This window comes from Watersipora subatra, chromosome 11, assembly GCF_963576615.1.
Source record: "Watersipora subatra chromosome 11, tzWatSuba1.1, whole genome shotgun sequence".
Lineage (NCBI taxonomy): Eukaryota > Metazoa > Bryozoa > Gymnolaemata > Cheilostomatida > Watersiporidae > Watersipora > Watersipora subatra.
The window spans coordinates 35,305,343-35,319,189 of NC_088718.1; the positions used below are offsets into that span (position 1 = coordinate 35,305,343).

The window sequence follows — 13,847 nt, forward strand, 5'->3', positions numbered from 1 at the left end:
TTTCTGAGCTGTTTGACAAAGCTGACTATGAAGGAGACGATGAAATCACATATAGCCAGTGGGTTACTACTGACCGGTCAAACATTGTGAAACACTGTTCAACCATCTCCGAATTTATCGACACAATGTGCCAAAAAGTTGATGAACTAAGTGCCCACCATTACATAAAAGAGGAGCAGTCTGCATTTCTCCAGAATCTGAAACAAAATCTTCAGACTACGGAAATCATCATACATATGGATTTCGCGGAGAATTACTCCTTTATTGTACAAGATGCCTCCCAATCGTTCAACTGGAACAATCTCCAGGCCACACTACATCCTATAGTAGTATACTACAAATCAACCGAGGGAAAACTCTTACACATATCTTACTGTTATGTAAGTGATTATTTGCATCACAACCATTTAGGGGTCTATACGATGCTCAAAGATTTCCTTCCTCGACTGAGACGTATACTGCCAAATCTTACAATGATACACTACTTCACAGATGGCAGCACAGGCCAATATAAGTCATACAAAGCCTTTTGTAATTTGATGTTTCACACCGAGGATTTTCAGGTGCCGGCCAAATGGCACTACTATGCAGCATCGCATGGAAAGTCTGCCTGCGATGGTGTAGGGGGTCGTCATTAAATACCAGGCACGTCGAGCAAGCTTGCAGCGAACTTCGGAACATTTTATTACTACGCCTCAAGATCTATATAACTTTGCAAAATCAAACATTACGAAAGTGCTAACTTTATGGTTTGATGAGACAGATATCGACAAAGTGCGTTTACTCCAAGAACAACGATTTGAAACAGATGGCGTCCCTGTACCTGGATCCCGTAGCCATCATCGTTTCGAAAGAATAGGGAGAACCCTTAAAGGCAGGCGTACATCTAATGGTGAAGTATCTATCAGTATAGATTATGGGAAAACCTTTACAGGAAATTTGCTGACAGGGCTAATTCAGACTCAGCTAATTGCGTTGGCGGAAATTAAACCAGGGGATTACCTTGCCTACAAATATGAAAAGGACTGGTACATTGGATTTGTGATAGATATAGACATGAAAGAAGAGGATGTAAAAATTAACTCTCTCTTACCTCATGGACCAGCCAAGGTATTCAAATACCCATTACGACCAGATGAACTGTATGTTCCAATTCAACATATCTTGATGCGGGTAAATCTTGAGACAGCTAACCACCGCCAATATACCTTGAGTCAACATTTACAGGAAGAAATCGCTCAGCTATTAGCATGATGTCATTGTGAGTTGAAACTGGTATATGTTCAAGCAGTTACTAACTATGCTCCAAATGTGATGACTGTCACATAAATGGTAATTGTGAATTCAATGTCTATGCAGATACACTGGACCGGACAAGGCAGCCTTATTGTGTTGAAGTCGGCTTTGAACGTTTTTTTTATATAAAAGTGTCTTCAATTCATTGTGCTATTAACCTATTTTCTAGCAGAATATCATAGATTTTGAGACAAGATTTGGAATCAGCGCGTGTGAAATCTGTATAAAACATTATTTCATTATATAATTTTTCACGCTATCTGTGATTTTTAGTTGTTTCCGTCACCCTTTTCCATCGCTGCCGACGACAGCCATGTTGGATTTGTCCCACCCACACCCACACGAGGATGAAATCTGACAAATATAAATTATTTTTATGTAGAAAATACATTAATAAGCATATATCAAAAGTTAAATTGCCAAAAAATGAAAAAAAATTCGGGTTTGACGTGACGCTAAAATAGCTTAAATCTACAAAACTTGTCAAAAATAGGGCCCGCTGACCTACTTTAGCGACCTCTGACCCCAAATTACAGCCTCCGACTGACAAGTTTTTAAATGAAAATGATAGATGACATGTGGAAGAAGACAACTAAAGATTGAGATTTTTAGAAGATATAGTTTTCGAGATATTTGTTATCAAAAAACCTAAAAAAGTCCGATTCGGAGTTGCCCCTCCTAAACAGCAAACTTTGGGGTGATACCGGCAGCGCCACGAAATATTTAGAGACTAAAAAATTTGGATTCCCACCAAGTTTGACATGCTCTTTCACATATGATCAGTTTTAATTATATCTGTGATGGGTCAGCACACACATTGGACCAGTCCCCATGGAATGGCCATATGCATTTACCAGGCAGCAAAACAGAATAAACCGGTCGCATATCATGGCAAAAACATCTTCTAACTTGAAAAATTTATTGCTAGCAGGTTGTTCAAAATTGTCAGCAAAATGCACAGTAGCAAGTAAACTTGCTTCTATTTTTCTTTCTACTTTTAATTTTATTAAAAATCAGCGTAGATAATAAAGGATTGTGGACCAGTAAGACAACAGAGTAGACTTTTTGAAAATACTTATGCAAAACTAAATAAATAACTCGCCAAATATCTTTACCGTCAACAGGCTCCGAAGCATCGCAATGTTTTTGGAGGCCATATTTATTCGTTTCGTTAAATATAACATTTATAATGGCCGATATTATAAAAAGCTTTAAATATTAAAAATACTTACCTGTTTAAAAATTTGAATTTACTCCTGCCAAGCTGTCAGCAAAATGTAATTCTTTTGGTTTTAAGTCAGCTCCTCTTTGAAATCTGTAAATACTCCCGGTTTCATCACCGGCCGTTTCACTCTCACTTTCGCAATCCAATTCACCCTGTTGATCTTATTTTTCACTTTCATCGTCTTCTCACGTTCTTCCGACCTGATATCCTCTTCTTCACTTCCAAACCAGTCGATATCTTGTTCTAAACAAACTTTTTTAGCAGAGTTTGAACAACCGCGTGCGTTCATGATGAATAGATTTCCATAAAAGATCACATCTTTGCAAAGTGTATTGCTTGCACATGCGTATTAGGGATTATTTATAGCCTCAAAACAGTATTACAAAGCCAACGGAAATTGATCAAATTACTAATTTTAAATTTTAATGCTGTTTATTTAATAAGTAATATATTTTAAAAAAGATCTGTCGAAGGCCGAATTATTTCGGGATTTTCGCGATCCGTACGCTGAGACAATGCTCGTATTTCGGGCTTTTACGGATTTTGTAAGCAAAGGATTAACTAGATGAAAACTTTGTGAAGTAGTCTATAATGTTTTCTATTTATTTATTTGTGTAATAGCCAAGGAAGAATCTACCAGAGAAGGAGCAGTGAAGTGTTTCACGACAACAGAAGATCATGAAGTTACCAACTGGAATGGCAAGGAGCTTACAGAAAACCCTGTGGAATATCCTGCTGTCTCACTAGATGCTCAGCTTATGTATTATAAAATCAAGTACCTGAAGCGCTATAAAACACACTATACTAGTTATGGTGTATTTAATGTAGTTCCAGCCGAAGTTTACGAACATTGTCGACAGGAGCATATATCTGGAATGTATGATGGTATTCAGATGGTAAATGAGACAATTTTATATTATCTTAAAGAGAGTAGCTCTGACTATCAGGTCATTAGTCGGCAACTTATTAGACTGAGTCAAGCTGTACTAGAAGCTTACGAGTCATGGTGTAAGAAGTTGACTCCAGAAGATGACAATAGTAGGCCATCTCCAGCATATTATGGTATGGAAAAGTCCATTATGCATAGCTAAACATATGTTTTCCTGTTATGCTTTCCAATGTACACATGTATTCGGATAACTGCCATATCTTCAATATGTTTTAAAACAAAGTTTTATTGTTTGCTCACACCGGACTGTTAAAGTGTATTACCTGTTAATTGATGCCCTGATCCAGTAGTAACTACTGTTTTATTAACTTTTATGTTGCATACATTTATATAGTTTAGCCATCATGTATTTCTAGTCAGTTTGTTTGCATTAGTGGAATATGCATCAAGGCAGTGAGTGTGTACTCAGCTGTACTCAGTGTGTACTTTTTCTTTATACAATTTTGCAACTTAGTGTATTCAACTTTTTCAACAGTTTTTCTATTTGGTACATATTATATTTCGTTTAGAGGTGCTATGTAAATCTAAATAATATATAACTTTTACATACAACGTACAATGATAATACCTTCTCATAACTCTAAGCTTTAGTTTGTATGAAGTCATAAAACTTTTATGTAGCCATGCTAATACTTGCTGTTCAAGTCTATGAAGTTGAAATAAGATAACTGTTTTGTAGCTAGGCTTATAATTGCTGAAAAGTTAGGTTCTAACATGTATTTAATAGAAATATAGCTGTTTTGTAGCTGGGCTAATAATTGCTGAAAAGTCAGGTTCTAACATGTATTTAATAAAAATATAACTGTTTTGTAGCTAGGCTATTAATTGCTGAAAAGTCAGGTTCTAACATGTATTTAATAGAAATATAACTGTTTTGTAGCTAGGCTAATATTTGCTGAAAAGTCAGGTTCCAATAAATATTTAATAGAAATATAACTGTTTTGTAGCTAGGCTAATAATTGCTGAAAAGTCAGGTTCTAATTTGTATTGTAATTAGAAGAAAAAGTATAACTGTTTTGTGGGCGAGCCAAAACCTGTAAGAGGTGTCTGATTGGTCGGACTAATCGGATGCGCATGAGAGGACGGGGATCAGGCTACGGAGTCATTCGTCAACCTGGATGCTTACAAGAAGGACGTCAACGCTCGACTAATAGGTATATATCCCGAGTATTCCTATATAGTGTCAGAATAAGCGTACCCACGCTAGCGTTGTTAATTACCTCTAAGCCTAGTAGTGAAGTTTGGCTGAATCTTACCGGGATTACTAACTATAATTTGCGTTGTTCGGTACTCGTGAGGTAAGTTGAGGATTTGGATAAATCCTAGGAAATAAATAACTAAGTAAATAGTTGTTAGAAACCAGTTATCTAAATAAATAATGGCGGAAGGAAGTAAAGATGATCGCTTTGTAAAGAAATTAAAATTTAATTTCAAAGATGAAAATCTTTCAGTATCGTGGAAAACATTCAAAAGGCAATTTAATATCCTCAGAATAGCCAAAAAGTATGGCGATATGGAGAAAGAAGAGAAAATTGCAAACCTACTAATGCTAATGGGATCGGACAGTGTTCCTATCTATGACCAACTTAATTTTCATGAGACGGAAGAAGGTAGAACAAGAACATTGGTGAATGTAATCGCCATGTTTGACAATCATTTTGAACCCGTCAGAAATATTATTTATGAACGAGTAAAATTCAACAGTCTTAAACAAGGATCTATGTTAATTCATCAATTTATCACTGAAGTTCATACTCAGGCAGACAACTGTGACTACGGCAACATGCGTGACCAGTTGATAAGAGACAGAATTGTGGTAGGAGTGGTGGATAACAAACTCAGAGAACAACTTATCGATATCGAAGAGTTAGACTTGGCGACTTGTATTCGAAAAGCTAAACAGTTCATATCCCACCATGTTCAAGCTGCAAAGTTATTAGGGGAAACCCATGATGATAACTTAGATGCGGTAAAAAATTATACTGCAATTAGCGACAAATTCAAAAAGCGAACTTGCGGTCAACAGGTCAAACAAAAGTTTTTTTTTGTAACAGAGACTCGCATCCGAGAGAGAGGGAGAGAGAAAGATGCCCTGCACGCAACGCGACTTGTTATATCTGTAAAGCGAAAGGGCACTGGGCTAGAGCTAAGGCATGTAAAACAAAAAAAGGATCGCAGATAAATATAACTAGCGAGCTCACGCAGGAGTCCGAGGGACTAGAGAGTTTGTACTTTGGCTCCGACTCGGAATGACTAGATGGACTCACGATTGAAAATATTACTGAAACTCCAAAAGCATGGATCGCGAACATCAGACTGAATTCACATCAGGTGAAATTTAAACTAGACACGGGAGCCGCGGTTACAGCTGTGCCGGAGTCTATGGCTAATTTAGTGGAAAACGTCAATCACTCTAACAAAATCCTCAGAGGCGCTGGAAACCATAGATTGGTTGTTACAGGCCAAAAGGAGGTAACATTGTCCTCTTCGGAGGTGAAAGTTCGCGAGACAGTTTATTTTGTTAAGAATTTGGTGACTCCGCTGTTGGGAAAGCCAGCCATTTCTAAATTAGGTCTTATTAATTTCACTGATAGTGTAGAAGCAGATATACATTGGCTTGCAAGCTACCCGGAATTGTTTAAAGGTCTGGGAACAATGGATGCTCAGGTGAAAATAACCCTGGAAAATAACTGTACACCATTTGTTCAGGCTGTTTCTAGGAGTGTAGCGGCTGCGAGAAAGGATATGCTGCAGAACGAACTCAATAGAATGGAACAGCTAGGGGTAATCGAGCGTATCGAGAAACCTACTCAATGGTGTGCATCGTGCATAGTAGTTCCCAAGAAAAATGGTAAATTACGGGTGTGTATAGACTTTACAAATCTTAGCAAGTCTATAAAAAGAGAGCATCACCCCTTGCCAACAGCAGAAGAAACGTTGAGTGAGTTGGGAGTTTCTAAGCTGTTTCATGCTGTAGTCATATAAAATAACCGCTTTGCAATGTAGCACATACGTAATAGTTTGTAATAATAAAAGCATCAATATACAAGCCCTATTCAAGAGTATACTAAAAACCATTTACAACAACAGCCTACTACGACTATGCAGTACTGCTAGCATTAGCAGTTTTGTAGTTCCGTAGAAACGACCTTGTCAACGTGCAGTTATATTATAGGCACCAAAATTTATTTTTGTGTACAGTCCGCAACCGAGTTAGGAATTGCGGCTAGAAACTCACAAATCGTTATCTTTTTTATATTAGATATATTAGATAATACCGTATACAGTGCACCCTCGAGATACGATTACCCTGATATACGATTTTTTCACTTTACGAAGTCAAACATGGTGATATTTTCACCTCGCTATACGAATTTTATTTCACCATACGAATTTGAGAAAAGTTTCACCCAAGTTAAAATTTGGCCGTCGGTGTGCTCATAACACACGTCGAAATAAAAAAGACACCGAAATGTAGTTTGTCAAAAACATTCTTAGAACGTTTAGAAGAGACACGATGATCGACTTCTCTCATATCCGCTTGGAAAATTTCGTGTAAAATGCACAAGCGAGAGCAAATATTCATTTGTAGCGTTATTACAGCTTTTACTATAAACTTAAGTCAGCATAGGTCTGCATAAGTCAGCATAGGTATATAACTACAAGTATCTACATTTAATTCGTTATCTATGGAATCTGAGACCGATACAAACGTTACAAAACGAAGGAAAAATGATTTCTATGTCAACAAAGTTGGATGTCGTAAATAATAAGAAGGGACCCGTATTATCAACATTGTCAAGGAATATGATCGCAACCAATCAGCATTTGCAATTATGATTAAAACAAGAACTCCATTAAAGCAAGCACAAGAAAGAGCCTCTGACTGAAGATTTGAATGAGCTAGGTCATGCACGCGATCAGCATTCAAAAGGAGCAACCATTTAGTAAAGGCGAGGATGTAGAAGATACAGAAAACCCCACATTCGCGGAAATATTTCAAGTGTTTAATTTACTGATGTAGACTAGTACATTAAAACAATGCATGTATAATATATATTATTTATCTCTTGTTTGGCATGTTTTTCATATTTTATTCATTTTGTTTGTTTCCTTTTAATTTTATGTTTTATTTTCTTGTTTAACCATGTCTTTGCATATGGGCTTGTTATCTTCTACGTGAATACAATTCATCGTATGTATGTATGTAACTCATGTAACTAGCTACTCAGGATAGTTGACGCATCCACATTACTATTTGAAACTTGCTAAAGTCCTCTCCCCCCCCTAGGGTATAAATACGTACAAACTTTGTATGTCTGGTTACATTGATTCTTGTGCACATTTCAAACAAGACAAACTACTGTACCACATTCTCTGGATCCTTTTACAAGCGCTAGCTAACAATTTTCTGCATTGCACCATCAATTTTTCGTATAAAAAGTAGAAAAATTGGACAGGAATGGACAACTTCTTTTAATCTGCTAAAAAATTCCAATTCATTACGTTTAAAATTTATTTTCAAGTGTACAGCACCATAATTAGCATTGATACGTTTTTGCCTCATCTCTGCTTTACTCGCTACATGTACCAGCTAAAGCCACGTTACTCCAAAGGTATGTACGTCCTGTCTAGAAAATAAAAAAATTTTTTTCTGTAGCCATTAAATGGTCAAGTGTGCGAGAGGCCGCTTTCTATAACTGCATCGCTCGGCCTTATTGATTTTGGTTGAAAAAGGTTTCAACCAGATAGGCTAAAGTTTATAGTGAAAGTGAAGATAGGAACTGCTGAAGGATAAAATTTCGTGATAAAAAATTGAAATTCAGTAAAATAGTTCAAAATATATACTAAAACTTAGTTTTAAGTGTAGGTTTAGAAAGCTAAACTTATTTGAAGTGAATTCAAAGTTTATGTTATGCGTACCTTTTGAAGGCAAGAACTCCTTACCGTACGTACTGCATTTGGTACACACATTATAATTTTGCGTTTTATTGCAGATCATAACCATTAAAATACACTAAATACAATACAGTTACTGTAGGTAACTATAATTACTAAAGTTAACATACTATTTTGTTGCTAATTGTCAATATGTACACATTTTTATAAAAAAAACTGACGATTTTTACCAGGGTGTGTTTGCATTGTATAATTACAATGGTCTATATACCCCTACATACGATTTTTTCACCATATGATGACAACTCTGGAACGAATTAACATCGTATCTCGAGGGTGCACTGTATTATATATATTAGATCTGACTAGAGTAACGAGGGGAGTTACGGATTGATTCGCCAACGTAGAGGCTTTCGAGGAGGTAAAAACTCGACTAACGGGTATCTTTTCGATATTCCTATATTTTTGAATAGCCTAAGGTTTTTTGATTTTCAATGTGTTGCAAATTTTGAATGAAACATAACTGCTAGATTGCCTGTAAAAGTAGCTTGGTCAAAACTAGTACGACATCGCTCAACCAAGTCGTTAGCATTGCTTTAAATCAACAAGATTTTTTCGAATTTACGCATGCTAGGTACAGCTGGGATATCTAACTTGCTTATACCGTTTTCTGTAGCTTTTTGGATACATAATCTCTAAAGTGTGTCAAAATTAACAATGTTTGGCATTTTGCCTCAGTTACCCTTGCAATTTACTATGAGTTGAAAAAAACCAACACTATTTTAAACCTTACATCCAATACCTTCATACCTGCCAACTCCCACGCATTGAGCGTGAGACTCACGCAATCACCCCAAAGAAAAAATGAAAATGCGTGAGAAATGTGTGAGATTTTTGCCCCAATTTCCACAATTTTATATATACTATCATTGATACATCAATTGCCCCAAAACCAAATCTCACGCATTGCCCCACTCTTAGGTTGGCAGGTATGGATCATCATACCTTATAGCCTACTATCGGATGTAAGGTTTAAACCCTTTCAAATCTACGAACTTCTCCCTTCCACTTGGCTCTAGGTTAGGGTTGCCAAATGTCCTGTATTTGACAGGATTGTCCTGTTTTTTGTTCGTGTCCTGTGTTTGACCTTGACTGTCCTGTATTTGAGTTCCAGGTGAGCATTATTTTTTATCTGTAACTATTTTCTATAAATGCATGTACATGTAATACATATACAACAACCATTGCAGCTGTATTGGCTATTGAGCCAACTGGAGTATTATATAATAATAACCATCAATGATTGATAGATATATAATATAGGCAATGATATACAACCCCCCATTGGTGGAGAATTTCCCTTCTATCTATTGTGGAGTTGGCAATGGATAGAAAGGAAATTCCCCTCCCCACCCCACAGATTCAGGAAAGTTCTAGTGAATTATGATATTCTCAGCCACAGCCCACAATAAATTTGGTAGTTCATCAGTCAGCATATCTGATGCAAGTTCTTCGACAGCTGAAAATCTTCACCATACTCCGCTAAACAAATCCAAGTGCTGGACAGTATATAGTAAAACATGGGAAGAGAACTTTATGTGGATAAAGCCTGTGAGCAGAGATAAATACAAAGTGCGCTGCAGTCTATGCAACAAAGACTTTTCCATCGCATCAGGAGGAGCAGCGGACCTTGAACAACATGAAGAAACCAGGTACTGTAAGACAAGTGTAAGCTCAACTAAAGATAATCAGCTGTTGTCTACGGTTTTTGCTTCTACAGAAAACTCTCAGCAAAGTCAAGTAACTGCTGCTGAGCTTACCAAAGTATTTCACACAGTGAAACGTAGCTTGAGTTATAATTCATTGGACTGTGATATGAAACTGGATAGGATTATGTAGTCTGGGAGTATTGTTGCAAAGCAGATATCTTGTGGACAAACAAAAGCTGAGGCTATTGTCAAGAACTACGATATGTGTTGCTGCCATTTAGTATTGCGGGTGATGCTAGTAATAAAGGGAACTAAAGATGTGTCCAGTGATGCTGAGATTCTATACGCCACACGATGACATTTAATCTGTTATATTGGATTTCTATGAAGACCCTAAAGTAGACTCTATAAGCATAGCCTAGCTGGTAAAAGCATAGCTAATTCATGAATCGCTAGCTAAATTCAATATTGATATGTTGAAGGTGACAGCGTATAGTGTTGAAAATGCATTTGTGAACTATGGAGTGCACCATTCTGTTTACCAATATCTGAAGGTAGAACAACCGAACTTACTAAAAGCTAACTATTGTGCTCATCTCGTGCACAATTGCTTAAAGAATTCTGCTTCCAATTTAGATGTGGATGTTGAGTCAATAGTAATACGAGTCTTTAATCATTTTTCTTCTTCAGCAGGCCGAAGACAGCAGCTTAAGTAGTTCTATGAATTTCTTGATATAGAGTGGTGTGAACTACTAAGACATGTGCCCACAAAATGGCTGTCATTAAAATCTGCAGTTGAGAGATTACTAAAGGTTTTACCAGCAGTGAAAAGTTATTTTATTTCACTCGGGGATGCTTGCCCAACTGCTGTTAAACAGTTACTAAAACTCAAATGGAGGGGGATGACAATCCTCAAGCAAAGGAATGCATTGTGGAACTCCATCTGAGCTTCATATCAAATATATGTGTTACCACTGTATTTGAGAAGGCTGTTCTACAACACGAGAAGGACAATGGTACAATAATGGAGCTTTATAGCGTTATGAATGGACTGAGAGACTCTTTGAAAGACAGAATGGAAGAAGTAGAACTTAGAAAAAGCGTAATGGGTCTCATACATGCATACAGCATACAATACAAATAATGCAGATTACAAAATTGTTCTTGTTTTTAAAGCTATTGCCTACCTAGGGATATGGTTTGACTTCACAGAGGACTCTTATTCGTACAAAGCAACTGCAACACATGCTTGACTTGAAGAATGATCTCAATTTAAGCCATGTAGATGAGGACGTATTGTACGAAGAGCATAGTGGTATCAGGAAAATTCCCTGGGATAACATCAAGTCCTTAGGCTCCCCAGCTGAGAAGTGGAGTTAATTCTTCAATAGCACACCACTATTTCCGGAAACAGCTAAGCTTGTATCGTATATACTTTCCATACCAACCAGCAATGCCGGTCCTGAGCGTGTATTTTCACTTATGACAGCCAAATGGACAAAAGAAAAAAACAGAGCATCAACTGTACTTGTAAAATCAGAGCTGCAAGTGGCATGCAATATGAAAATAGACTGGAAAGCATTTTATGCTGCTGTTGCTGAAGAAGTGTAGACAATCAACAAAATATTGTAAGACTGAAGAGAAGAAGAGACAATGCATACTAAGCAGGGTCTAATATACACTACCTTACAGCATTATATGCATGTATATCATTATTATATTAGTATCCTGTCATAATATCATGCAACTACCATATAGGTAACTCACGGGTACTCCGAGTGTTGCAATAGGCGACGATGAGAAGAAAAAGAGATTCTTCTTATTTTCTCCTCACTGTCGCCTATCGCAACGATTGGAGTACCCGTGATATAACTATATACAAGACACTATATGTACGCTATACACCTTCAAATACAGAACCCACTTCCAGCCATAATATTTCCTGTATTTTCTGTTCATCCATCTGGCAACCCTACTCTAGGTGCTGAACTTTGGAAAGTAACACAGTTTATAGCTGTTGTATTACTGCATCTAAACCATAGATTGTGGCAAAATATAGCGTTTTACCTGTTGGCAGTCATTATAAGTATGGTAATTGGAGCTGTTTTGCATGGTGTTCAATGCTTCAAAGCTGCTCAGAGAAAGGGAGGGGAAAGAGATTGTTTATTTGTCTAATGTAGTCTGAATGCTGCGCACAGTTATCCGCTGTGACTATTCCAAATAGGTAAACTGATGAATGATATTTCTTCACATGTAAGGACTTTTGACAAAATGTTATATTTTGGCATGCTAAATGTCATGCTTCTTGAGTTTAGCTTTAGAAATTAGAATATAAAAAGCTACTCTGGCAATATTGGCTTTAGAAATCACCTTATATTAGAAACCTCAGGCATGATTTGATAGATCAAACTCTACCTAAAAATTCAATGGTAAACATAATAGAGGTCAAAGACAGCACACGAAATATCATATGCCACCTAAAGTTAGTTGGAGGTAGCTCTAAAATAATTATAAAAATGTTTGAAAAAAAATATTGAAAATCTTTAAAACAATATGTCCACTCACTGAAAATGTTCTTTCACTGACAACTCATGTTGCCTGCACGCAAAGATAGCGTTTTGACAATTGGCTGAGCATAAAAAACATGCGAGCATTAGCACCCTGCAGTGGTGTGCAAAATTATGGCAACCCCTTTGCAAATTGTTGGCCGAGAGCATCTCTTGTCTCATATCTCATCCCAAACTAGCCTAATTCCTTACATCTATATATCATTTTGAAACTAAATATATGATCTTTCCATTTTAATTTGGTTAAATTATTTGTTTCATTGTTTACAAAAAGTTAGAGCTTAATTTGCTTCCAGTCTCCAAGCTCACTGTAAACTTTTCACTCGCTTAATCACCCCAAACAAAGTCTTTGAAGTATTCTAATCTGCTCAATGTTGTATAGAATGTTGGAGACATGTAAGAAATTTATCAACAATGCAAAACTATCTCAAATCCATCTCAACAATGACCAGTTGGTTTTAAAAGTCTACTCGCAATGACCATCGAATACATTTTAAAATTCTCTCACAACATGAGGTTGGCCAATGAGAAAAGAGCTTTAATCATTCACCTTCCCCAGCAAGGGAATCAAACAAGCAGATTGCAAAGGAGGTTCAATGTTCCATGAAAAGTGTTGCTGGCATTGTCAAGAGATGGAAGTCGACAGGCACGACAGATGATCGTAAAGGCAGAGAGAGAAAACGCAAAAGCTCTACCAGAGACAACTGCAGTTTAGTGCGACTTTCACTTTCTGACAGAAAGAAAACCAGCACTGACCTGCGACGAGAATGAAGAACGTCTACTGGAGTAAAAGCCTCATCTTCATTAGGGAGGAGAAGACTAATTAAAAATGGATTGAGAGGATGTAAAGCAAGACGAAAGACCTTACTTTCAGAAAAGCAGAGGAAGACACATTTGGCATGGGCAAAGATTCATTGCTCCTGGACCGAAAAACAGTGGCATAGAGTACTTTTCAGTGTTCTATCAACCTTAAATCTACAGAATCATGCTGGAAATAATTATTTGAGAAGGAGACCAAATGAAAAGTTCAAGCTTCGGTGTATTTAGCCTACTGTGAAGCATCCCACATCCGCGGCAGCCTGCCAAGGCGGTGTCACGCTGTCACCAGAAATAAAGGCTGGCCAACAAAGTACTAGACCTCAATTTAAAACCCAATGGCCCTTTTCAGGGCCACCATCACTTGTACCAAGAATTTAGTTTGT

General features: G+C 37.1%; 1 protein-coding gene across 2 annotated transcripts in view; it reads left to right on the top strand.

Annotated features, from left to right (window-relative positions):
* The first annotated feature begins 4,581 nt into the window (after window positions 1–4,581).
* The window catches only part of LOC137408548 (uncharacterized), a 33,354-nt gene continuing 24,088 nt past the window's right edge, over window positions 4,582–13,847 (top strand). Inside the window, exon 1 of one of the 2 annotated variants that reach the window (XM_068095114.1) lies at window positions 4,582–4,624. The gene's annotated coding sequence lies outside the window, so the exon portion shown is untranslated. The other variant, XM_068095115.1, reaches the window with a different exon arrangement.